Genomic DNA, 27,551 nt, shown 5'->3' on the forward strand with positions numbered 1-27,551 from the left:
TAACTACAATGTGAATTCTTTAAAAAGATAGCAAGGAAGATGCTTACATCAGCACTGTGCACCCAACAATTGCCATACCCTTGTTACTGAAGCCTGACTACCTTTCAGTTTTCTTAACTGATGATCAACTTTCTATCCACTTGCAATCTTGAAGAGATGTATTTACACCAGGAAGACAAATCAGGACTAGAATTCTTGGTTGAAATTCAATGAATATTTTCAGGGAGTTTGAAATATGTTTCCACATTTTTTCTTCCAAGAAAAATAATTCTATCCCCACCAAAGAGAGATGGAAAGTTTATGTTCACACATTTGCTGCATTGATTGTTGAGATGGGAAGCCAAAATGCAGGTGAAGCATTATAAAACTAAACAGTGGGCACGTATGTGAAGCAGTATCTTGGATCAAAGTCACACTCTTCTTTCTTTGTCATCAAAACATTAGCTAATATTTTTCTGAAAAAGATTCTCAGTTTATTGTCACATGTGTATATATTTTAGTACATACATGAAGGAGATATTTGATACTCACCTTTAATATTTGATCGTAAGAACATGAGAGAAAGAGAGCAAGAGATCAAGCAAGAGTGCATGCATGCCATGGCACACGTGTGGAATGTGAAGGTCAGTTCTCTCCTTCTACCACGTGAGTTCCAGGAGAGCTCAATGTGTTCAGCATCCTCTCCATACCATATGCCTAACACATTTCCTTGCTCCAGTGGTACATTTTCAGGTGAATTACAGTGCTTTGTTATTTAAAAAAGCAATTTAATATATACAGCTTTCCATTTCATGCAGACATTCATGTTACTAGGTCTGAATAATATCAAGCTGCATTTCAATGAACCAAATACTGTCACCCGATGAAAGTATATAAAACTGTCAATTTTTTCAAGCCTGCATAGTTACTAAATGGTTTATTTTGTTTCATTTTTTGCAATGTCTATTGAGGATAAATGAATCCCAAGTTTTTAAATTAAGTAATTTATTTTGAATGTGCTATGGATAGGGAAAGTGGAATGCCACAGTGTGCATGTGGAGGCCAGATGAAAACTTGAGCAAGTATGTGCTTGCCTCTTGTGAACACCATAGGCTCATAGTCAGTGGCACTATCGTGCACGTGGATTTGCTGAAGGAAACGTGTGCTGGGGGTAGGCCTTTGGGGTTTCAGAAGCCCAAATCAGGCCCAGTGGCACTCTCTCTTCCTGTTGTTGCAGATACATAGTTAGAAATCTATGCTCCATCTCCAGCACCATGTCTGCCAATGTGCTGCCCTGTTTCCTTCCATGACCATTAAAGACAGAACTTCTGAAATGGTATGCTTTTCCCAAGTAAATGTTTTTCTTTATGAGGCTTGTCATGGTCATGGTTCCTCTTCATGGCAACAAAACCCTACCTGAGACACCTCTCCTGTGTGGATCCAGGGTCGTCAGGTGAGGTAGCAGGTGTTTCTACCCTTTGAACCGTCTCAATGAACTGGATTTAATGTTTTATTCCTACCTCCTTTCTTTTTCACCCAGGACAGTGTATAAGTTTAACCCCACTTTGGTTATTCCATATATAAAATAAGGGGATAGATCACACCCAGCTGATGAGGCATGTTGAAGATTAAAGTAAAACTTCAGAGAAACATCTTTCTGGCATCCCTGCCCCACACTAGTCATGCTATATTGCTATTTCACATTCACGCTTTTGTGGTTTTCTATGTTGTTTGTCCAGATTTTCTTTGGGATCATTTTTCTTTTCTTATTGACTTATAATAGGTAAGTATATATAATATGTTTTCTTTGTTATAAATGTATTACAGCCTTTTATAATCGGTCACTTGGTTTAAATTTGATAGATTCCCTACATGGGAATTTTTAATGTTCACATAGTTAAATGTATTATTTTTTATTATGGTTTCTGAATTTTAACTAATAGATTTCTAATACTTTTCTTAATGTGTACATACAAAATATTTCATCTTAATAAAGTTATCTGCTCCTTAGGTTGTCATATTAATTTTGATTTACTAAAATATAGTGGATAACCCAACTCTTATTAAATTTAAAATCCATGCTATCATGTTAAAAATATAACATTTAGATTTTGGAAAGTTGACTCAGCAGTTTAGAGTCTGCACTGCTCTTGCAGAAGACCTGAGTTCATTTCCCAGTACTCACATCAGAGGGCTCACAATCACCTGCATTTTCAGTGCCAGTGCATCTGGTCCCTCTTATAGTCTCTAAATGATGCTATAAATTCACAGAGGCACCAAATACACCTAAGTTACAAACTAAGTAGACTTTCTCACACAGGTGTTTGTAATACCATCTCTTATTCAAAGTCAGAACAGAAAAGGAAAAGATTCATCAGCAAAATCATCATTAGATTTGTATACCTGGGCAACTTTTGGGGGTTGTGGACTCCCAACCCTGAATTTCCTGTAAACAACTTGTTATGTTCAGAGCAGTTCTGAGCATAACAACTTGTTTTCCTGTGTTTTCAGCTGCTCTGGGCACAAGACCCTCAGGAGTTACTGATGCCAGGGGCGTGGTTTCTGGTGGGTTTGGCAGAAGTGTGGCTATCAGTTAAGGATCCTTATATAAGCTGCCCTGGAACACAAAAAAAGGGGGCATTCGTGGGGAATTCAAGGATGACCCATGTCTTTGTCTCTGTGTGTCTGTGTGTGTGTGTGTCAATCTGCAGGCCCTTGCCCAACTCATGAATTGTGCAGAATTGAAGGCTCTAGGTTACAGGCGTAGTACCATAGTACACATGGTATAGGCACTACAGGACCGTAGTACATGTAGTAGCCTGGTTGCTACAGGCAAGTCCACCACAACTGGACAACTGATCTTCAAATCCGATATAATTGACAAATGAATTATTGAGAAGTTTGAAAAGGAGGTTGCTAAAATGGGGAAAGACTCCTTCAAATATTTCTGAACGTTGGACAAACTGGAAGTTGAGTATATATATGGAATCACTATTGGCATCTCCTGTGGAAATTGAAGAATGGGAAATGCTATATGACTATCTTGATGTCCCAGGATATAGAGAGTTTATTAAAGAGAGGATCACAGGCACATATCAGGCTGATCGTGTTATACTGGTTATTACTGCTGGTGTTGGTAAATTGGCACACCTGTGAGCACTCAGTAGGAATGTGAAGCAACTAATTCTTGGTGTCGGCAAAATGGATTCCATCAAGCTGCCCTACAGCCTAAAGACATATGCATAAATTGTTTAAGAAGTCAGCATCTCCATTAAGAAAATTAGTAACAACCCTGACCCAGTAGCATTTGTTTCAGTTTCGGGTTGGAATAGTGACATGCTGGAGCTAATTACTAATATGCCTTCGTTCACGGGATGGAGAGTCACCTGTAAAGATGGTGTTGTGACTACACTTACCCTGCTGGGAGCTTTGGATTGTATCTTACCATCAACTTGTCAAACTGGCAAGCCTTAAGGATTGCCCCTCCAGAATGTCTATAAAATTGGTGTTATTGGCACTGTTCCTTTTGGCTGAATGGATATATGTGTCCTCAAATATGACATGGTGGTTACCTTTGTTCCAGTCAATATCAAAATAGAGGTACAGTCTACTGAAATGCATACTATGAAGTTTTGAGTGAAGCTCTTACTGGGGACAGTGTGTTTCTATATAAAGAACATCTATCAAAGATGTTAGACATGGCAACATTGCTACACGCAGCCAAAATGACCCACCAGTGGAATGAGATGGCTCTACTGCCCAGGTGATTGGACTGAACCATCCAGGTCAAATCAATAATGATTATACCATTGTTTTCGATTGTCACACAGCTCACATGGCATTAAAGTTTACTGAGCTTAAAGAAAAACATCACTTCTGGCAAGAGACTGGAGGATGACTCTAAATTATTGAAATTTGGTGATGGAGGCATTGTTAATATGGTCCCAGGAAATCCCATGTGTGTTGAGAGCATTCCTGACTCTCCTTCCCTGGGTTCTTTTTTCTGTTTGTTTTGTTTCTGACATGAGGCAGACAGTTGCTGTGAGTGTCATCACAGCTGTGGACAAGCCGGGTAGTGGTGGTGCACGCCTTTAATCCCAGCACTTGGGAGGCAGAGACAGGTGGATCTCTGTAACTTCGAGGCCAGCCTGGTCTACAAGAGCTAGTTCCAGGACAGGAAACAAAAAGCTACAGAAAAACCCTGTCTCGAAAAAAAAAAAAAAAAAAAAAAAAAGCTGTGGACGAAAGCTGTTGGAAGCTGGTAGGGCCAACGAGTCTGCCTAGAAATCTCAGAAGGCTAAATAAATATTATCCCTAACACATACCACTCCCTTCTGACTCAGTGATGGAAGGTCGCAAATCTGTTTGTCACCATTGACCATTTGTGTTTAATAGTAAAAGACTGCTCAATGACAACAGTGTAACAAAGCCTTCAAAAGGAAAGGAAAATCTTTTGTGAGTCTTTTTTTTTTTTTGGCCAGGGACAGTTTTAAATTATTTCTTTTAAGAATCAGTACTTTTAAAATGGAAACAATTTGCCCAAAAATTCATCACAGAATTTTGAGACCTATTAAAACAAGACTAGTGATAAATAAAGGCACAGAAATTAAAATCTCATGATTATGTTTTCAAATCTATATTTTGTTTGGAGTATTAACACTTCAATCAACACATTTAGTTACTGCTAAAGTATATTAGTATTTGCTATATTATAGATTAAAACAGCTTTAATTTAACCATCAAAAAATTCTTGAATTTTTTATCCAACTTCTTACACATTCTTCAAAACATTTTTGACTTGATGGCTAATCTTTTACATTTTCCTTACATGTCAATATCCTCAAATTCCTTTTATGGTTTCTCTCCTGTAATACAACAGCTAACAATGACCTCAAGACTGTTACAGGTGTACAGAATGAGTTTAGGAATGATTTGATTTTGTTTGTGTTTTTGTTCTGAAAACATTTATTGTCAGAATGAATTATTTACTGACTGTGGTGGATATTTTCTCAAATCACTAGTCATTAATACATTTTTCACATATCCATTTATTTATTATTTATTTTATTCTTCTTTTATATTACATCTTGACTGCAGTTTCCCCTCCCTCATCTTCCAAGTCTCACTCCCCCAGATTCTCTCCCCTCAGAAAAAAAGCCAAATGTCACAGGGACTTCAACCAAACATGGCATAGCAAGCAACAATAAGACTAGGCACATACCATTACACCATGGCTGACTGAGGGAACTCAATAGGAGAAAAACGGTCTCAGAGGCAGACAAAAAGAGTCAAAGACAGCTGCCCCTGCTCGCCCTCTTATGAATTCCACAGGTACACAAAGCTACTCAGCCATAACATATTTGCAGAGGACCCCTACAGGCTCCCAGGTCTCTGTGAGCCCCCAGGAGTCCTAGTCAGTTGATTCTGTGTACCTTGTTCTCATGGTGTCTCTGACCCCTCTGGTTCCTCTGATCTTCCCTTCCCTCCTCCACAGGTTTCCCTGAGTTCCTGTACGGTTTGGCTGTAGGACTCTGCATGTGCTCCCGTCAGTTGCTGGATAAAGTCTCTCTATTCTGTTTGATGATGATTCTGCTAGGCTATCCTAGAATCATCTGCAGACAGGACACATAAAAGCTTTTGGGGCTGGGTTGGTGTTCCAATCCCTTTATTTGAGGTCTTATCTGGTAACAAAATATGGTCAGTTCAGGCTCTGGGTCCCCCATCAATGGTGTCTTTGCTAAGGTTACTCTTGCAGATTCCATGGATTTTCTTTGCATGAGGTTTCTGTCTTGCCATCTCTCCAATGCCCCCCAATTCCAGTCATTTCTCCCAGTATTTTTCTCCATCATTCCACCCACCTGATCCCTCCTCTTCCCAACCCAACCCACCCCAACCCCAGTCCACCCTAGAAATCTATTCTGTTTCCCCTTCTCAGGGAGATCCTTGTACTCATTCCACCCCCAATCCCCCTCCTTACTTAGTCTCTCTGGGTGTTTGGACCATAGCATGATCACCAATCTAACCTGCTGTATATGGATAATTTTTAAATGATTGAGTTTTATTAGGAACCCCTTTGACGAACAAAACTGTAAATATACTTTGGTTCTACAAATATTTAAAATTTTGCTTGGAGAAAATTTACTCCATTTTTTAAAAATGGTTCTAATAGGTGAATCAGAATTCTTGCACATCTGAGGCCACACCATCACTTAGCGACATCCAGCCTACAGTTTTTTAGACTTGGAGTTGGGGCTGTTTATCCTCAGTTCGCTCCCAGATGTGTTTAGCCACAGGTATGTGAGAAACAAGTATTAATTTTCCTTTTTTCCATTTTCAGGCTATTAGTGCTTACTGTATTAATCTTTTCTAAAGACTAGTTTTACTTAGCTATTACTTGTAACATTTTAGTTCACTATTTTGTGTCGTTTTAGTGCTGTTCATTTCCTAATATTTAAGAAAAACTATTAGCTTGCTTATTTTAGTTTGCTATAGATTTGTTGAGTTTTGTAGAAACAAATCATAAGATAAGATTTTTTTTAAAAAATAATCTAATACAGGAGAGACCTATAGAGGAAAGTGTTCCATACTTCAAGAGCAGAAGCAATTCCAGGGGTTTAATCACTCTCTTCTATGAGACTGGGGTTTACTATCCTTACCTTCTTCTCTCCCTTTCCTTTGTGTATCCTCTATGTGCTCTACATTCTATTCATGAGGTCATATATAGTGATCCTCACATTTCTTTATTAGCATGGGCTAATTATACACAGTGGGTGAAAAGTGGTTCTTTTTTACACATGTCTGTGTATTTTGATCATATCTGAACTTTTTCACCCTGTCTTGTCTTTCTTAAACTACCACCAGTCCCCTCCTCTTCTCAACTGGTTGGCCTTCTTACTTTCAGGCCTTTGAAAAAAGCATTTGTGTCTTTCTTTTGTAGTTGTTTTTGTGAGCAGGCATGCAGGCTCCCATGCAGGTTGAACTCCAGGAGCTGGAAAGGCAGGTGTGTGTGTGTGTGTGTGTGTGTGTGTGTGTGTGTATGTGTGTGTGTATGTGTGACTTCTGATATGGGCACTGGGAACTGAACTCTGGTTCTCTGCAAGAGCAGTAAGCACTTTTTGGCAATGAACCATTACTCTGCCCCTTCTTTAAAACTTGAATCAATCTTCATATTTCTGACATAAACTTCATGTAGTCATGATGTATTGATCTCTTGTATTGCTGGATTTACATTGTGATTCTCTCTTCCTGGTAAGAATAATCAGTATATATTCAGTTGAATCTGAATGACCTTATGTTCTGTATCCATTTATTGAACTAATCATGTATCAAAATAAGAAACAAATTGTAGAAAAAGTGAGCAAGGTTCCCATCTCATTCTTTAAATAATACAGTATTCCATCTAACCACGTATTTTACATATCCATATATTTTATATCCATATATATTTATATCAGATTAGATAATGCTGCATTAGTTACTTTTATATCATTGTGACAAAATACCATGACAAAAATACCATAAAGAATAAAGAAGTTATTTTAGCTTAAAGTTCTAGAGATATATATTACATAATGGCAGAAAAGTTGGCAGGAAAAGAATGCGGTAAGAATATCACATTTCTATCTACATATGAAACAGAGAGTGAACAGGAATTGGAGAGAGAATATATACCAGTTCTCAGCATTCCCAAAGCTGTAACCCTTTAAAACAGTTTCTCATGATGTGGGGACCCCAATCATAACATCATTTTCATTGATTACTTCATAAGTATAATTTTACTACTATTATGAACCATAATGTAAATATGTGATGTGCAATCCCCAAAGGGGTCACAAGCCACAGATTGAGAATCCATGCTGTAGATCTTCAAGCCCACCCCAGTGACTTTCTTCTAAAAAATTTGTCACCTAAATGTTCCATAACCTTCCAAACAACACCCCTGTGGATGAAGTGTTTAGACATATGAGCCTGTGGGAATATCACTCAGTCAAACCACCCCACATATATTATTTAGGTCTTGTGGGAGATTGTCTATGTAAACACTATTTTATGCTTCTCTTTCTGGAAGTCTTCTACCTTCTCAATAAATATCTCTAGCAATTTTAGTGCCTCATTTAGCATAGATAAAATAATAGACAATTTAATACCTAAGGTTGGAGGTTTATGCTTATTAGAACAATCTTTGTTTCATCATGTTAATTAACAGCAGTGCATATTTATCACAGAAAAATCAAATGTGTTGAATATTTCCTGGGTATTAACAAGTTGAATGGAATTTGCTAAGAGGCTCTTATATTTGAGTGTAGCAATTTTGCACCCAGACATACACAACTAGGATGCAATATATAACAAGATGGTATATAATAGAAGTTAGAGGTTAAGTTGGAAATATATGTACCAAATTTCTGCCTCACTTAAATGGGAATGAGGTTGGCATTACATATTGTTAGACGTACTTTATTTACTTGAAAATGGTTGTTACATTCATTTATGTATATAAGAGGCAGATGGAGAGGGATAATTGTACAACTGCAACAATGTAGAAGTCAAATACAACCACTGGGAGTTGTTTGTTCTACTACACTTGTCCTGTAGGTCGAACTTAGGTCGTCATACTTACTAGTTCAGTTATCTGCTGAACCATTTTGCTAGTCCATTACTCATTTATCCAATGAACATTAATCAAAAGCCTCTAAACTACAATATTTACTTTGTGTGATGTGTGTGCACTCCCCACACATGTATCTGTGTGTAAATGTGTGCTGATAACCCAGAGAATGAGATCAGACTGCTCTGCTCTAGCACCCTCTATCATATTCCCATGATATGGGATCTCTGGGATAACACCTAAATCTAGGCAGCAAACTTGGTATCCTCCTGCTTCCAATCACTCTACAGCCCTGAGTTTTAGGTATTTGTGTTGTGACCTGATTCTTATCTGGATTCTAGGAATTCAAATTCAGGACACCATGTTATCTTATTCAGTGACCTAGCTTCTTAGCCCTTCTTAAAAAAAATGTCATTTAAAACAAATGTAATCCCGGGACACCTATAACAAATGTTACTTTACCAAGATAATTGTAACATAAACCTTCCTGCTGTCCCAGGAAATGGGATGTTGTGTTTCTTTTCTCATAGTACTCTACAACACATAGGTACAGGAGACCACTTCCTACGTATAACCCCAGCAGCACAGACATTAAGGGCAGCATTGACTAAATGGGACCTCCTGAAACTGAGAAGCTTCTGTAAAGCAAAGGACACTGTCACTAAGACAAAAAGGCAACTCACTGACTGGGAGAAGATCTTCACCAACCCCGCAACTGACAAAGGTCTGATCTCCAAAATATATAAAGAACTCAAGAAACTAGACTGTAAAATGTTAATCAACCCAATTATAAAACGGGGCACTGAGCTGAAGAGAGAATTCTCAACAGAAGAAGTTCAAATGACCAAAAGACACTTAAGGTCATGCTCAACTTCCTTAGCAATCAGGGAAATGCAAATCAAGACAACTTTAAGATACCATCTTACACCTGTCAGAATGGCTAAAATCAAAAACACCAATGATAGCCTTTGCTGGAGAGGCTGTGTAGTAAGGGGTATCCTCATCCATTGCTGGTGGGAATGCAAACTTGTGCAACCACTTTGGAAAGCAGTGTGTCGGTTTCTCAGGAAATTCTGTATCAACCTACCCCTCGACCCAGCAATACCACTCTTGGGAATATACCAAAGAGATGCCCTATCATACAACAAAAGTATATGCTCAACTATGTTCATAGCAGCATTGTTTGTAATAGCCAAAACCTGGAAACAACCTAGATGCCCTTCAATGGAAGAATGGATGAAGAAAGTATGGAGTGTATACATATTAGAGTACTACTCAGCAGTAAAAAACAATGACTTCTTGAATTTTGCATTCAAATTGACGGAAATAGAAAACACTATCCTGAGTGAGGTAAGCCAGACCCAAAAAGAGGAACATGGGATGTACTCATTCGTAATTGGTTTCTAGCCATAAATGAAGGACATTGAGCCTATAATTCGTGATCCTAGAGAAGCTAAATAAGAAGGTGAACCCAAAGAAAAACATATAGTTATCCTCCTGGATATTAACCTTCATCAGACGATGAAAGGAGACAGAGACAGAGACCCACATTGGAGCACTGGGCTGAAATCCCAAGGTCCAAATGAGGAGCAGAAGGAGAGAGAGCATGAGCAAGGAACTCAGGACCGTGAGGGATGCACCCACACACTGAGACAATGGGGATGTTCTATCGGGAACTCACCAATGCCAGCTGGACTGGGTCTGAAAGAACATGGGATAAAATCGGACTCGCTGAACATAGCAGACAATGAGGGCTGCTGAGAAGTCAAGAACAATCTCACTGGGTTTTGATCCTACTGCACGTACTGGCTTTGTGGGAACCTAGGCTGATGGAGGAAGGTCATTGGTTAAATAATAAAGAAACTGCTTGGCCTTCATAGGTTAGAACATACGTGGGTGGAGTAAACAGAACAGAATGCTGGGAGGAAGAGGAAGTGAGCAGATGCAGGGCAGCTCCTCTCAGAGTCAGACACGATGAAACAAGCCACCAGGTCAGACATGTATCTTTCCCGCTTGCTTGCTGGCAAGGACTTTGAAATGCCACAGAGTTGTGGCAAGAAAAACGGTTCCAGCTGTACCTCAGCCATGAGGCTGGAAAGCTAAGGAATAGGCTGGATCCAGCCGCCAAAGCCACGGCTTTAGTCCTACCAATATTCCTGGTAAATTAAAGACTTATATGGTCAGAAAAACAGAGAGAGATACAGTAAAGACAGATTCAAAGACAAAGAAAACCTTTAAATGATTTACAGTGTGTTTAAAAATATATGCAGGCTAAAAGTTAAAGTTCTTTTTTTTCTTTTTTCTTTTTTTTTTATTGAAAAAAAAATTTTCCGCCTCCTCCCCGCCTCCCATTTCCCTCCCCCTCCTCCCGCCCCTCTCCCCCTTCCCCTACTCCTCTTCTCCTCCCTCTCCAGTCCCAGGAGCAGTCAGGGTTCCCTGCCCTGTGGAAAGTCCAAGGTCCTACCCCCTCCATCCTCTCTGAACATGGTGGACAATGAGAGCTGACGAGTGGACAAGGACAATGGCACGGGGTTTTGATCCTACTTCAGGTTCTGGCTTTGTGGGAGCCTAGACAGTTTGGATGTTCAACTTCCTAAAGTTCTTAAAAGTAAAAAAAAAAGGAAGAAAGAAAGTAGTTGGGTGTGGTAGCACACACCTTTAATCCCAACACTTGGGAGGCAGAGGGAGATTGACCTCTCTGACTTCAAGGTGTGGTAGCACACGCCTTTAATCCCAATGCCTGGGAGGCAGAGACAGAAGGATCTCTGAGAGTTCAAGGACAGCCTGGTCTACAGAGTTATTCCTGGACAAAGCTATACAGAGAATATAAAATAAAAGTAAAAATAAGCAAAATAGAGGTTAAAATAAAGCGCACAAAGATAGAAAATACACAGAGAATTTTGATACTGTATGCTATTATGCCCTGTTTGAATTGCTGAGGAAGGAGCAACAGATGCTAAAAGATATTTGTTTATAAATGCTACTGAACTAATCCAACATAGATATGTTGAAAATACCTTGACTTCAGAATTTGGATCTAAGGATATGATTCTTTGGAAAAGAGATTCTTCTTTTGTTTTCACAGACGATGACACCCTGCGGATTGCTTCCATCCCAATAAGGTATAATAGACCATGCCCTTCTGAAAAGTTGCTGTGAACACCTTCAAAAAATTACTTCACTCGACTGCTGACTGAGTTGAATCTAGCACACAGGTTATCCCATAAAAGACCTGAATAACAGTGCCCTCATTCAGCAGGAAGCAGTTTGGAGAGAAATAACTACGTCCATATTCCCAAATATTGTTTATAAATGTTCTTTTACATTTAAAGGGGGATATGATATAGGTATAAATAATTTGCATTGATATGGATTTTGCTTTAGTGATTTAAATTTAAGGTCAATTTTGTTATATGTATATGTATTTCTGATATTGATTAAGGTATTGTGATTGTGTAGCTCATGTAAAAATGTTATGTATATAAGTTGTTAATGAATAGTTATCTATAATAGTCAAGTTTGTAGTCATGTTAGATTTTTGAGATGTACATAGATATATTTTAGATAGACCTTCTTCATATATTTCAAAGACTATGGAATATGCTATTTAATGTTTTAATAACTTAGGGTTTTTCATGACAATGAGACACTCTGCTCCTGGCAGCACAATCTACTTCAAGAAGAAGATGGGCATCGAAGAGGATCCTTATGGAGTTTGATAGCCATTTGGGCAAGAAACTGCTCTTGCCTGGACTGTTGCATAAACTGGACACAAAGAACCCGCAGAGAGAGGACTGCTGAACTTGCTTAAAGGTGAGATGATCTTTCGAGGTTCCTGATTCATGAAAGAGTCTGCGAGACATTCTGCAGGACACATCAGATAGTGACTGAACTGCCTTTGAAATTTCCTGCTTCATGGAAATGTCTGCTGGAAACTATGGGCCTAAAGGCTGAAGATGGATGCCCCAACGGTACAGAGAAACTTTGGGTGACTGTCAAGGCAGCGAGATGTCTCTGTCATTTCTAGAGTTTAAAAGTTGCTTATTTCTTGTTTGCTTAGGTAATATTGTATCTTTCTGGAGTCTTTGATGGAGTTGAAGAATAGTTAGTCATAGTTACAGTTTTCCTTTGTTATGATAAAAGATAAAGTAGATGTAAATATTGTAACTGTAATTCTTGCTTTCTAACTGTTTTGTTATATGTAATTTTGCTATGTTAAAGTTAAAGCCTTCCTTTTTTTTGTTTAAACAGAAAAAGGGGAAATAATGGAGGAAGGTCATTGGTTAAATAATAAAGAAACTGCTTGGCCCTCATAGGTTAGAACATAGGTGGGTGGAGTAAACAGAACAGAATGCTGGGAGGAAGAGGAAGTGAGCAAATGCAGGGCAACTCCTCTCAGAGCCAGACATGATGAAGCAAGCCGCCAGGTCAGACATGCTGAATCTTTCCCGGTAATACTGGTGCTACACAGATTATTAGAGATGGGTTGATTGGGATATGAGAATTAGCCAGTAAGGGCTAGAGCTAATGGGCCAAGCAATGTTTAAAAGAACCCTGATTGCTCTTTGGGCTGACGAGGGAGGAAGACTTGGTTGGGGGAGGGGGAGGGAAATGGGAGGCAGTGGCAGGGAAGAGGCAGAAATCTTAAATAAATAAATAAATAGAAAAAAAAGACTTCTTGCCATATGAGGCAATACAAAAAAAAAGAAAAGAAAAAGAAATACAGTTTGTGTGTTGTTATTTCGGGGCATAAGCTAGCCAGGCTACCAGGAGCTGGGGTGGCAGGAACACAGCCTGCAGCTCCCCACAACACTAGGCTGTTTGGATGCTCACCTTACTAGACCTGGAAGGAGGTGGGAGGTCCTTGGACTTCCCACAGGGCAGGGAACCCTGACTGCTCTTCTGGCTGCTGAGGGAGGGGAAGTTAATTGGGAGAGGGGGAGGGAAATGGGAGGCAGTGGCTAAGAGGAGGCAGAAATCTTTAATAAATAAATAAATTAGAAAAAAAAGACTGTCACCAAAAAAAAAGAAAGAAAGAAAGAAAGAAAGAAAGAAAGAAAGAAAGAAAGAAAGAAAGAAAGAAAGAAAGAAAGAAAAATACTCTTACATTAGTTTTGAATCTTGGAAGTGCCCAGAGCTGATCGTTCCTCACAACGAGGTTTCACTTTAAGATCCAGGTAGTGTTGAAAAGCACAGAACTGCAGCTTGACTAACCTGTCCATTTGGGTCCTTCTCAGCCTCTTCAGCATCTGGTGACATCATCATTGATAACAATCACTGAAGGAGACACTTCATAAAAATTATTTTATAAAGTATATACATATTTTACACAGAAATCATACCTAGGAGAACTGTGTATATCTTAAATTTTAGTATTCAATGAAACATGAAATTAATATTTTTTATTTCCTTCTAGTTTACATCAAAATGTGAATTAGCATTTTTGTTCCTTAACAAGAGCAGACTGAATATAAGTTCTGTGAAGGACAATGACTCAGTAACAACCATCATTTTCTGTATTAAAAGATAATTTAAATTCATTGATGAAAGATGCTGACATTCTATCATTTCTTATTATTGTTTATAAAACAGGTGTTGTGAGATTCTGTTAATTGATAGTGTGATAGTTCTTTATAGTTGCTCTGTAGTTAAGAACTCTGTGGGCCTGAGGAAGAACGGTTTGTATTCATCTCCACTCCCTTCTGTTGGTAGTTCTTTGGTAACATTTCACACCCCTTACCTCTTTTGGAGCTGGGCAGAGTAGAAAGACTTGTTCTTCATTGTGGGAAGGTAGTGGAATGAGAACAATTAGGACTGATTGTCTCTGATTCAGACAAAATGACACACATTTCTCTCATCACAGGACTCTTGATGGATGCAATATCTCTATCCAAATATGTTCATCTTTGACCTTTGACACTTGTGGGTCCTAAAATGTCTTTCTAAACCCTTCAATAAAAGTGCACTGGGAATCGGGACACTGTGAGCCCTCTGTTGTGTTTCCTGTGACTCTCTTTTACCTAGATTTTCATTAGTTCTTGGGCACTTCAAAGCTAATTTATATTTTGTGCAAAAAGCCAATAAATATTTTATCCAATATTTCAAACCCTGTTTAATTTTTAAAAGACCATTCTTCCAAATTCATATCATAAAGTTCTCTGTTTGATAGTTGTTATTAAGAAGTAATTAGCCAGAAAGGAGTACAACTCACATATGTATTGTGTGGTGGTTAAGTCCCTCATTATGGTTTTCAAAATAAGAACAGGCTGGCAGGCACTGAAGAGTGTATTATCTGGGAAATGAGTACGAGCCAATGGACATACGGGAAACAGAAGACAAGCAGAACAGCAAAGATAAAAAGAGGGAACACTTTGTTTCAATTGATATTGGCTCTAAGTGGAAGAATACCTGGTTCCAAATGTATAAGACTAAATGGTTGCCATGGGAGTATATTGAGAAGAACACCAAAAACAGGACATGCAATCACGGATAGCCCTCAAGTCATTGCCACCATTTCAAAACTTGAATAAAATTGACATTCAGCTATGACAAGATCATATATATTATCTCAAATCTGAAGTGTCTTTGCTTAAGATGACATTAGGGTGTCATGGAGATGCAGCTTCTCTGGTACTACTAACAGGGTTGTCATTTCAATAGGTTGGTGATGCTGCAGAACAAAGCAAGGAAGGATATATTTTTTAAAGTGTACTTACTGAACTGATACATAAAATTAAATATAAATATGGTATACTATGTCAAGTTGTGACACATTTATATAATCTATCTCTCTACATTATTCACCTGTCATTTTAGAATATTCAACTTTTTTCTTGACGTTTCCTCCATCACATACAGAGTGTATTTTTGTCATCTGGAGTCACTCTTCTGAACTGCAGGTGGAATTTAAGACATGATTTCTCCTATGTGACTCCAACCTGTACCTTTCAAGTTCTGGTAACCACTATTCTATTTTCAACTTCAAGGAGATTAATACTTTAAGATTCCAGATGGATGCAAGGTCAGTCATGAGGTGTGTGTGTGTGTGTGTGTGTACATGTGTACAAATATAAAATATATAATATTTCTTCTGTCTATTAATTGTTTGATGCACAGTTTATCCCATTTATTGGTTATTTCTATTAGCACTAATGAAAACTGAAGATGTCTTTTGCTTTGGTTTGTTTTGCTTTTACATACCGACTTCATTGTGTTTTGATTTAAGCTCAGAAGTGGGAATTTGGATCATATGCTTATTCTGGTTTTAGTTATTTTAATATTTGGAGGATTCTCTACTGTTTTACATAATTCATGCACTAATTTTTATTCTTAGCAACATGGTGTCAGGATTACCTTTTTTTTCTCATTCTTTTCAGTGTTCATATTTTGTATTTTTGACACTAGCTATTTCAAGGAGGATGAACTGTTAATCTAAATGGTCTTATTAGCATTTCAAATACTTGTGGTGAGGTTGCGATGTCTCCTCATTTATTCATGGACTTTGATGCCTTCAAAGTTGAGAATTCATCTTGTGTCCACTTTTCATTATGTCTTCTATGGTTATTTTTGTTTTTTTTCTATTGCATTGATTTCTTTGTATATTCTAGGTATTAATCCTTTAGATAATATATTTAGAAAGTATTTTCTCCTATGATGTAGGTTTCTCTTTGTTGTGTTGATTACTTGCTTTGTCAAGAAGACATTTGTGAAAAAAAGAAGGTATTTGTGTTTGTTTTGTTTTATTTAATTCCATTATTTGTGCTAGTGCTTTTCTATTATGTATCTTTGGAGTATTATAAAACACCCTGACTTATTCCAGTGCTCTGAAGCTCATTATAATCATTTTAAAGTTTTATGTTACATTTCACAATGGAATTTACTAGAATGGGAGTGAGGAGTCTAGTTTTTTCTGCATTTATTGATATTTTCATTCTCCCAATGTTGTTTATTAAAGGTACTCTCCTTTCCCAATAGCATCTTCTTAGCACCTGTTTTCTGTGTTAAACAAATACCTGAGTTTATTTCTAATCTCTATCATCTCTCCCATGATCTATCTTTTTATGATGCTATCATGCTGCTCTATTGGATCCTGCAATTCCATACTGTATTTGGGACTTAAATGGCATGCTACTGTGTACTTTCTCAACAAAGTTAATCCAATAGTCAGAGATTTTTTTCCATTCTCAAAAGTTTTTGTTCTGTGATGGATATTTTTTGTTTCAATAAGTATTGCCATAAAAATGATGATTGTTTGAGAGGAGTATGAAATGCTTTTATAATATTAATTCTTCCAACCTTTGACAATAAAATAATTATTTTGTGTGTACTTGTGTTCTTTTGTGACATTCCATTAGTTCCTTTTTAGTTATATTTATACAATTATTTCATGTTTAATTTTATTAATAGTTATTTTATAGTTTTGTATATTGTTGATAACTTCTATATGTTTATAATGATTTTGAGTCATTTCATTTCTGTTACCTTATTTCAACACCCTCTCTCATCATTCTTCTATTCAAGACCTTCTTATTTCTAAAAATCTATTCCTACTTTGATTTTTTTATTCACTAGGTTTAATTAGGGTTGTTTATATAAGCATAAATTGGAAATTATTTACTGGAGTGTGAACAACTTACCAGTGGCTACACCACTGAAGAAAATGCTCCTTTTCTCCCAGGATCCATTAACTGCCCATAGTACCTAAGTGAGGGATAGAGTATCATGAGTGCCTCCCCCATGCAGGACAGAATGGTGATAGGGCCAATCTTGGACAATTCTTATAGAGGTAATCACAGAAGCAGTATGTTCATGAGTAAAATGGCTCTCTTGTGCTCAGAAGGCATTGTTCTAGGGGAAGTCATCTCTGACCTCAGTCTCTCTGCTCCTTCTTCAATGATCCCCCTGTACCATTGTGGTATAGGTGATCAAGATGCCTCTCTTAAGGCTGAGCATTCTCCACACTTTTACCAGTTGGAAACTGTATTAACCATTACAAACCATAAAAAGACACCTCTCTAGTGATGACTGAGAGCATCACTAATCTGAGTAAACACAAAGGTATTTAGTGGCAGTTCAATACGATGTCCATCTAGCAAAACAGACATAGTAGGTTCTCCTGTGGCGCCTACATCTTTTCCAGCTATGGCACTTGGTCATATTTATAATACCAGGCATGAGTTACCTCTACAGAGCATGCCTCAAGTCTAATCAGAAAGCTGTTGTTCACCATCATAATGAACATGAACCTGTTGTATCAGTGAGATTTGCTGTAGGTCTCGAGGTACCCAACTGAGGGGCATGGTAGATGATTGTTATTTCCCAAGTGCTTTCATAGCACCTTTAAACACTATAAAGGAGGGTCAGCAGGGAAGAAGCATCTAGTTTAGATTCAACTTGATTTTTTTGGATTCCTTTAGGGCCTGTGAGGTAAAATAGGAAAGTTTCCCACACTGGCATTAGACCTCTCATTTAACAGACTTTCTTTTCTCAGATAAATATTATCCACTGATGCAAGTTGCTTACCTTAAGATCTTTTGACAATTAAGATTTTTGATACACTTATTTAATAACCAGTTTCAAAGGGAGATATCTCTTTCTTTTTTCTTTTCCCTTTTATGAAAACCAGATTTTTCTTATATATTGTATGCTTATGATAGTTTCCCCTCTTCCTCTCTCTCCTAGTTCCTCCTCATATCATTTCTCAACTAATTTCACCCCATTTCTATGTTTTTAGAAAGTAAACAGAATTCTAAGGGATAATAATAAAATAAATAATACGAAACAAAAACAAACATATGAGAATTACGCAAAGCAAATAAACAAGAAAAGAATCCAAGAAAAGGCACAAAAACTGTTATAGTTGTAGAGCCACACCCTTTTACACACTTGGGAATCCTATATAAACACTACACTGGAAGTCATAATATATGAATAAAGGACCTATAAGGTATAAAGAAAGAAGAAGAAAAAGTGTATAACCAACTATAAAAAAATAAGATAAAATTAAGAAAAGAAAAAAAAGGAAAAATCTTGATACAATATTATGAGACAAAGATCCTCCAAAGTTGCCATTGATTTTTTTTTCTGTGGGTCATCACTGCTAGGGATGCAGCCCACCCTTAGGAAAAGTTTGTTTCCTCAATGAGATTCCCTTGGAAAAAACTAAATTTTCATTTGCTGGTGGTATAAACTGGTGATTGATTCTGATCAAGGAATGGGGGACATGTATCCTTTTCTCCTTTCTATTCTAGGTTCTGTGTCTTAATGCTTCAGTTTCTGTAAGTTTCTATGTGAATCAATCTTATTGACTTAGAAGGCCTTATTATATTTGTGTGCTCCATGACATCTGGTTCTTAAAGTATTTTAAGAGCCCCTTATATGGGGTGACCGGGGCCATGAGGGATTTTATGGCAATATCCCACTTAGGGCTGGTGTTTCCAGCTCTCTCACTCTCTGAATAAGATATGGCCATAGGACTCTATAGTTTTTCCCTTCTGATGCAGTAGGAATGATCATGAATCAGAAATGGATGAGAAAGGGGCTGATCTAACAGTACAGCAGAATGTCATTAGGATCACTTTATTGCTCTGTTCCTTTAAACAATAGTAGTATTTAGTTTTACCCTAAGTCTTTGGGCTAGCTAGTCTTGAGTCCTTAGTCAACCAAGCAGTATCAGGTAAGTGCTCTATCTTGTGAAGTGGACCTTAAATCAAATCAGATATTGATTGATTACCCCATCAGGCTTTGTGCCACCTTTGGTATCTGCCCAAGAGTGAAATATCTGGATCTTGATGTATATCAATTTCCTTCCTTGTGAAGAACAACCATACTGTTTCTATAGTGGCTGTACAAGTTTACACTCCCACTAACAATGGATGAGTCTACCCTTTACCCTTCATCTTCACCAGCATGAACTGTCATTTGTTTATTGATCTTACCTATTCTGTCCAATATAAAATAAAATCTTAAAGAACTTTTGATTTGCATTTCCCTGATGACTAAGAATGTTGAACATTTCTACATTTCTTACCCATTTAAGTTTCCTCTTGTGAGAATTTTCTGCTTATATGTGTACCCCATTTTTAAACTGTGTTGTTTTCTTGATATCTGTTTTCTTTAAAGTTCTTTCATATGTTTTGGCTATTAGTCTTCTATTGGATATGCGGTAAGAGTCTTTTCACATACTGTAAGCCATCTCTTTGCCAGATGGACAATGCCCTTTGTTGTACAGAAGCTTTTCAATTTCATGAGGTCCCATTAAATGCTGATCTTAGTGTCTGTGTTCTATTCAGAAAGTTACTTACTCTGCCAGTGAGTCTAAGGCTATTCTATACTTTCTCTTCTATCAGTTTCAATGTATCTACTTTTAGGGTTAGATTTTGATAAATTTGGAGTTGAGTTTTGAGCAGGGTGACAAATATGAGTCTATTTGGATTCTTCTATATGCATTCATCCAGTTTGATCAGCACTATTTGTAGAATATGCTTTCTTATTTCCTGTGTATATTTCTGGCTTCTTTATAAAACAAAATAAGGTGTATGGACTTATGTCTAGGACTTCAATTTGATTCCATTGATTAATAGATATGCTCTTCTGTGTTAAAATCATGCTGTGTTTATTACTATAACTCTGTAGTAAAACTTGAAACTGGGGATAATGACACAGTGTTTCTTTTACTATTCAGAATTTTTTCAGCTATTCTTGTTTTCTCCTCTCTCTCTCTCTCTCTTTGGAGGATCTTTGTCTCATAAGAGTGTGTTTTTATATTTGGTAGAGTGTAGGTTTTAGAAACATGTCCTTATGATTCTTTGGATTTCTTTTCTTGTCCATTGCTTTGTCCCCCATCTTATATGTAAATCTGGTAATTTGGATAGTGTTTTTCTGCTTTTTGTTATTTGGATAAGGGTTTGCATTCTTACTGATTCTCTCAAAGAATCAACTCTTTGTTTTATTAATTTTTCATATTGCTTATTTTTTGTTTGTATTTTATTGATTTCAAGCCTGAGTTTGATTATTTTGTGCTGTCTACTCATTTTGGGTATGATTTCTCCTTTAGGTTCTAGAGTAGTGATTCTCAACCTTCCTAATGCTGTGACACTTTAAAAATAGTTCCTCATGTTGTGATTACTCACAACCACAAAACTATTTCGTTGCTATTTCATAACCTACTTTTGCAATTGTTACAAATTATAATGTAAATATCTGATATGCGACCCCTTTGCAGGTCCTGATACACAGGTTGAGAATCACTGTTCTAGAACTTTCAGATGTGCTGTTAAATATTAAGTTAAAGTATTAAGGTGATGGAGGAAGGTCATTGGTTAATTAATAAAGAAACTGCTTGGCCCTCATAGGTTAGAACATAAGTGGGTGGAATAAACAGAATGCTGGGAGGAAGAAGTGAGTTCAGATGCAGGGCAGCTCCTCTCAGAGCCAGACACGATGCAGCCAGCCGCCAGGTCAGACATGCTGAATCTTTCCCGGTAAGCGCACCTAGTGGTGCTACACAGATTATTAGAAATGGGCTAAATTAATACGTGAGAATTAGCCTAGAAGAGGCTAGATATAATGGGCCAGGAAGTGTTTAAAAGAATACAGTTTGTGTGTTGTTATTTCAGGGCATAAGCTAGCCAGGTGGCCGGGCTGTGGGAAGAGGCCCGCAGCTCCTTCAACAGAATGGCTGCCCAAACAGGTGGACAACTGCATCCACAGAAAGCCTGGAAAAGCTTGGGAAAGAATAGAGTAAAGCATGTTTTCTCGGTAGCAGCAATTTCTCGGGTCTGCTCTGCTTGCTAGAGGCAAGCAAGCGCTCTCATCTAAGAGAGGCTTCCTGACTCAGCTTTAGCTGCAAAACCCTGCAGCTCATAAAGAGGTCCTGCCATGAAACATTTAAATGGTATTGATAAAAGCTGACTGAATGCTTGTTTGTTTTCAGCAGTAGCAGGAAAAAAGTTGTGCTGTTTTAAAATGCTGGCTTTCTGGGCCGTCCTGCCAGGGCAAACTTTGACTCTTTCAGGAAGTCAGTCCAAATGAGTGTGATCTGTGAGCAGAATGCTGCAACTTGCTTGTTGGGAGGGACTTTGAAATACCACACAGTTGTGGCGATAAAAATGGCTCCAGGAGTACCTCCACCATGAGGCTGGAAAGCTAAGGAATGGGCTGGATCTAGCTGGCAAAGCCACAGCTTTAATCCTACCCATATTGCTCAGTAATTTAAAGGCTCATGTGGTCAGAAAAAGAGAGATATACAGTAAAGAGAGATTCAAAGAAAAAGAAAACCTTTAGATGATTTACAGTGTGTTTAAAAATATATGCAGACTAAATGTTAAAGTTCTTAAAAGTAAAAAAAAAAAGAAGAAAGAAAGTAGTTGGGTGTGGTAGTACACACCTTTAATCCCAACACTTGGGAGGCAGAGGGAGATTGACCTCTGTGACTTCAAGGTGTGGTAACACATGCCTGCCTTTAATCCCAGCCTGGAAGGCAGGGACAGGAGGATCTCTGAGAGTTCAAGGACATCCTGGTCTACAGAGTTATTCCAGGACAAAGATATACAGAAAACCCGTCTCAAAAAGTAATAATAAACAAAATAGAGTTAAAATAAAGCTGCACAAAGATGGAAAATAAACAGATAATTTTGATACTGTATGCTATCATGCTCTCTTTGAATTGTTTGAATGCTGAGGAAGGAGCAACAGATGCTAAAAGATATTTGTTTATAAATGCTGCTGAACTAATCCAACATAGATATTTTGAAAATATCTTGACTTTAAAATTTGGATCTAAGGACATGATACTTTGGAAAAGAGTTTCTTCTTTTGTTTTCACAGAGGATGAAACCCTGTGGATTGTTTCTATCCCAATATGGTATGATGGACTACATCCTCCTGAAGGATTACTGTGAACACCTTCAAAACATTACTTCACTCAACTGTGAGATGAACCTAGCACACAGGTTATACCATAAAAGACCTAAATAACAGTGCTCCCATTCAGCAGGAAGCAGTTTGGAGAGAAATAACTGCGCCCATATTCCCAAATATTGTTTATAAATGTTCTTTTACATTTAAAGGGGGATATGATATAGGTATGAGTAATTTGCATTCATATAGATTTTGCTTTATTGATAGAGATTTAAAGTCAATTTTGTTATATGTATATGTATTTCTGATCTTGATTAAGGTATTGTGATTGTGTAGTTCACTTAAAAATGTACTGTATATAGGTTGTTAATAGATAATCATAATAGTCAAGTTTGTAGTCATGTTAGTTAAGATTTTCTAGATGTACATAGATATATTTTAGATAGGCATTCTTTGTATCTTTCAGAGATTATAGAATATGGCATTTTAAATGTTTCAATAACTTAGGGTTTTTCATGACAATGAGACACGTCTACTCCTGGCAGCACCAATCTACTTCAAGAAGAAGATGGTCATCAAAGAGACACCTTATTGAGTTTGATAGCCATTTGGGCAAGAAACTGCTCTTGCCTGGACTATTGCATAAACTGGACACAGAGAACCCTCAGAGAGAGGACTGCTGAACTTGCCTAAAGGTGAGATGATCTTTCGGGGTTCCTGATTCATGAAAGAGTATGTGAGACATTCTGCAGAACATAGCAGATAGTGACTGAACTGCCTTTGAAATTTCCTGCTTCATGGAAATGTCTGCTGGAAACTATGGACCTGTAGGCCGAAGATGGATGCCCCAAGGGTACAGAGGAACTTTGGGTGAATGTTCAGGCAGTGAGATGTCTCTGTGATTTCTAGAGTTTTGTAAGTTGCTTACTTCTCATTTGCTTAGGTAATATTATATCCTTCTGAAGTCTTTGATGGAGTTAAAGAATAGATAGATAGTTATAGTTTTCCTTTGTTATGATTAAAGATAAAATAGATATAAATATTGTAACTGTAATTCTTACTTGAAAACTGTTTTGTTATATGTAATTTTGCTATGTTAAAGTTAATAGCCTTCCTTTTTTTTGTTTAAACAGAAAAAGGGGAAATGATGGAGGAAGTCATTGGTTAATTAATAAAGAAACTGCTTGGTCCTCATAGGTTAGAACATAGGTGGGTGGAGTAAACAGAATGCTGGGAGGAAGACGAAGTGAGCTCAGATGCAGGGCAGCTCCTCTCAGAGTCAGACGCGATATAGCCAGCTGCCAGGTCAGATATGCTGAATCTTTCGCGGTAAGCCCACCTAGTGGTGCTACACAGATTATTAGAAATGGGCTAAATTAATACGTGAGAATTAGCCTAGAAGAGGCTAGATATAATGGGCCAGGAAGTGTTCAAAAGAATACAGTTTGTGTGTTGTTATTCCGGGGCATAAGCTAACCAGGCAACTGGGAGCTGGGTGGCAAGAATGCAGCCAACAGCATCGCACAACATTAAGACTTTTTCATAATCCTTTGTTTGGGTAAATCTTTCTCCCTAACTTTCTCTTAACCCCAATTTCCCGGTTTTTATCCCCACTAACTTTACTATTTTCAGTAAAGGTATCTTTATTTCAATATAATATGTATTCTATTATCCTAGATGATTACTTTATTACCTATCTTCCCTTAAGACTACCTTTTTCACCCTGGCTCATTGGGGCTACCAGGAGTCCCTGTGTAGGTGCTGAGAAGTTCCACCTGGACGGGTGAGTGTGTGCTATCCTGGGGCGGACTGTCCCAGTAGAGAGCACAAACGCCCCTCCCCCAGCTCCTGCTGCAGCTCTGCCTGCGCCCTACTTCTCTTGGTCCCTGGCTCATTGGGGCTACCAGGAGTCCCTGTGTAGGTGCTGAGAAGTTCCATCTGGATGGGTGAGTGTGTGCTATCCTGGGGTGGACTGTTCCGGGAGAGAGCACAAACCCCCCTACACTAAGGCTACCCAACCAGAGCAGTGAGTGCCTGCCTAGTGGGCAGGCCTCAGCAACCCCAGAAAGGGAGCGCAGGCACCTCCAGCTTGTACTGCAGTGTCGCCTGTGTTCTACTCAACCCTGCCCTACCCCTGCATTTGCCCTTCTTTCCGCGGGTCATTGGAATACCAAGCATCCCTGTTTTGGTGTTGAGGAGTTCATCTGGTAGGGAACTGTTCCTGCCCCTATACTGAGGAGATACACCCAGAGAGTTAGTCACAGCAAAGACTGGTCCAAGACACCAGGCCTCTCCTGGCTCCATTTGAAGGAAGAGATGGGCAGGCGCCAATGCAAGAATTCCCCCAACAACTTGAAAGGCAATGTGACATCACCAGAATCCAGGAATCCCGAAATAAGAAGTGTACACCCTAATCCAGAAGAATTAGAAGAATTCAACTCAAAAGTGAATTATATGAAAATAATAGAGGACCTTAAACAGGAGGTGAAAAACTGCCATAATCAATTAGAGATTACAAACAAAAAGGGAGAGGAAATGAATAAATCTCTCAAAGATACCCAAGAAAACCAAGAGAAACAAGAAAAATTAATCAAACAGGTAAGGGAAACGGTTCAAGACTTGAAGAATGAAGTGGAAGTAATAAAGAAAACACAAATCGAGGGAAGGATGGAGATGGAAAATTTGGATAAACGAACAGGAACTACAGAGACAAGTACCACCAACAGATTACAAGAGATAGAAGAAAGAATCTCAGATTCTGAAGATACCATAGAGAAAATAAACACGCTGATCAAAGAAAACAGCAAGGCCAACAAACTCTCAACACAAAACATTCAGGAAATCTGGGACACAATAAAAAGACCAAACCTAAGAATAATAGGGATAGAAGAAGGAGAAGAAGCACAGCTCAATGGTCCAGAAAATATATTTAATAAAATTATAGAAGAAAACTTTCCCAACCTTAAGAAAGATATTCCTTTGAAGGTCCAAGAAGCATACAGAACACCGAATCGACTGGATCAAAAAAAAAAACATCTCCTCGTCATAAAATAAGCAAAACACAAAACATACAGAATAAAGAAAGAATATTAAGAGCTGCAAAGGAAAAAGGTCAAGTTACCTATAAAGGTAAACCTATCAGACTTACACCTGATTTCTCTATGGAAACCATGAAAGCCAGAAGGTCCTGGATAGATGTACTGCAGAAACTAAGAGACCATGGATGCAAGCCCAGACTACTATACCCAGCCAAGCTTTTATTCACTATAAATGGAGAAAACAAAATTTTCCAGGATAAAAACAAATTTAAACAATACGTAGCCACAAATCCAGCCGTACAGAAAGTAATAGAAGGAAAATCACAAACCAAGGAGTCCAACAATGCCCACAATAACTCAGACATCTAATGACCCTTTACCAGCACAACTTGAAGAAGGGAAACACACAAACTCTACTACCAAAAGAAAGAAAGAAAGAAAGAAAGAAAGAAAGAAAGAAAGAAAGAAAGAAAGAAAGAAAGGAAAAATGACCGGAGTTAACAACCACTGGTCATTAATATCACTTAATATCAATGGACTCAACTCACCTATAAAGAGGCACAGGCTAAGAGATTGGATACGAAAACAGGATCCAACATTCTGCTGCTTACAAGAAACACACCTCAACCACAAAGACAGACATCTACTCAGAGTAAAGGGCTGGGAAAAGGTTTATCAAGGAAATGGACCTAAGAAACAAGCAGGTGTGGCCATACTAATTTCTAACAAAGTTGACTTCAAACTAAAATCAATCAAAAGAGATGGAGAAGGATATTTTTTACTCATAACAGGAACAATTCACCAGGATGAAGTCTCAATCCTGAATATATATGCCCCTAATATAAAAGCACCCACTTATATAAAAGAAACATTACTAAAACTCAAGGCAGTCATCAAACCACACACACTAATAGTAGGAGATTTCAACACTCCTCTCTCACCAATGGACAGGTCAATCAGACAGAAACCTAACAGAGAAATAAGAGGATTAAGGGAGGTAATGAATCAAATGGACTTAACAGACATCTATAGAACATTCCACTCAAATAAGAAAGAATATACCTTCTTCTCTGCAGCTCATGGAATTTCTCGAAAATAGACCACATACTCAGTAACAAAACAAACTTACACAGTTACAAAAAAATATCGGTAACCACCTGTGTCTTATCAGATCACCATGGATTAAAGTTAGAATTCAACAACAATGCTATCCCCAGAAAGCCTATGAACTCATGGAAACTGGACAGTCAACTACTGAACCACACCTGGATCAAGGAAGAAATAAAGAAAGAAATTAAAGTCTTTCTTGAATTCAATGAAAACGAACACTCAACATACTCAAACCTATGGGACACTAGGAAAGCAGTGTTAAGAGGAAAGTTCACAGCATTAAGTGCCCACTTAAAGAAAATGGAGAAAGCACACATTGGAGACTTAATAGCCCACCTGAAAGCTTTAGAAAAAAATGAAGCAGACTCACCTAGGAGAAGTAGAAGACTGGAAATAATCTAATTGAGGGCTGAAATCAACAAAGTAGAAACACAGAAAACAATCCAAAGAATCAATGAAACAAAAAGCTGGTTCTTGGAGAAAATCAATAAGATTGATAAACCCCTATCCAAACTAATCAAACGGTGGAGAGAGAATACGCAAATTAACAAAATCAGAAACGAAAAGGGAGACATAACCTCAGACACAGAGGAAATTCAGAGAATCATTAGATCTTACTACAAAAACCTGTATGCCACAAAATTGGAAAATGTAAAAGAAATGGACTCTTTTTTAGATAAGTACCATATACCAAAGTTAAACCAGGACCAGGTGAACAATCTAAATAGACCTGTTAGTCGCGAAGAATTAGAAGTTGTTATAAAAAACCTCCCCACCAAAAAAAGCCCAGGTCGAGACGGCTTCAATGCAGAATTCTACCAGAACTTCCAAGAAGACATAATACCTATACTCCTTAATGTATTTCACAATATAGAAACAGAGAAGTCATTGCCAAATTCCTTTTATGAAGCTGCAGTCACTCTGATACCAAAACCACACAAAGACACAACCAAGAA

The 27,551-nt window shown here is 37.9% G+C and overlaps 1 pseudogene; it reads left to right on the forward strand.

Moving 5' to 3' along the window:
- The first annotated feature begins 554 nt into the window (after positions 1-554).
- On the forward strand, positions 555-6,324 carry LOC130874181 (elongation factor 1-alpha 1-like; annotated as a pseudogene).
- Positions 6,325-27,551: the final 21,227 nt, after the last annotated feature.

Source organism: Chionomys nivalis, chromosome 5, assembly GCF_950005125.1.
Source record: "Chionomys nivalis chromosome 5, mChiNiv1.1, whole genome shotgun sequence".
NCBI lineage: Eukaryota > Metazoa > Chordata > Mammalia > Rodentia > Cricetidae > Chionomys > Chionomys nivalis.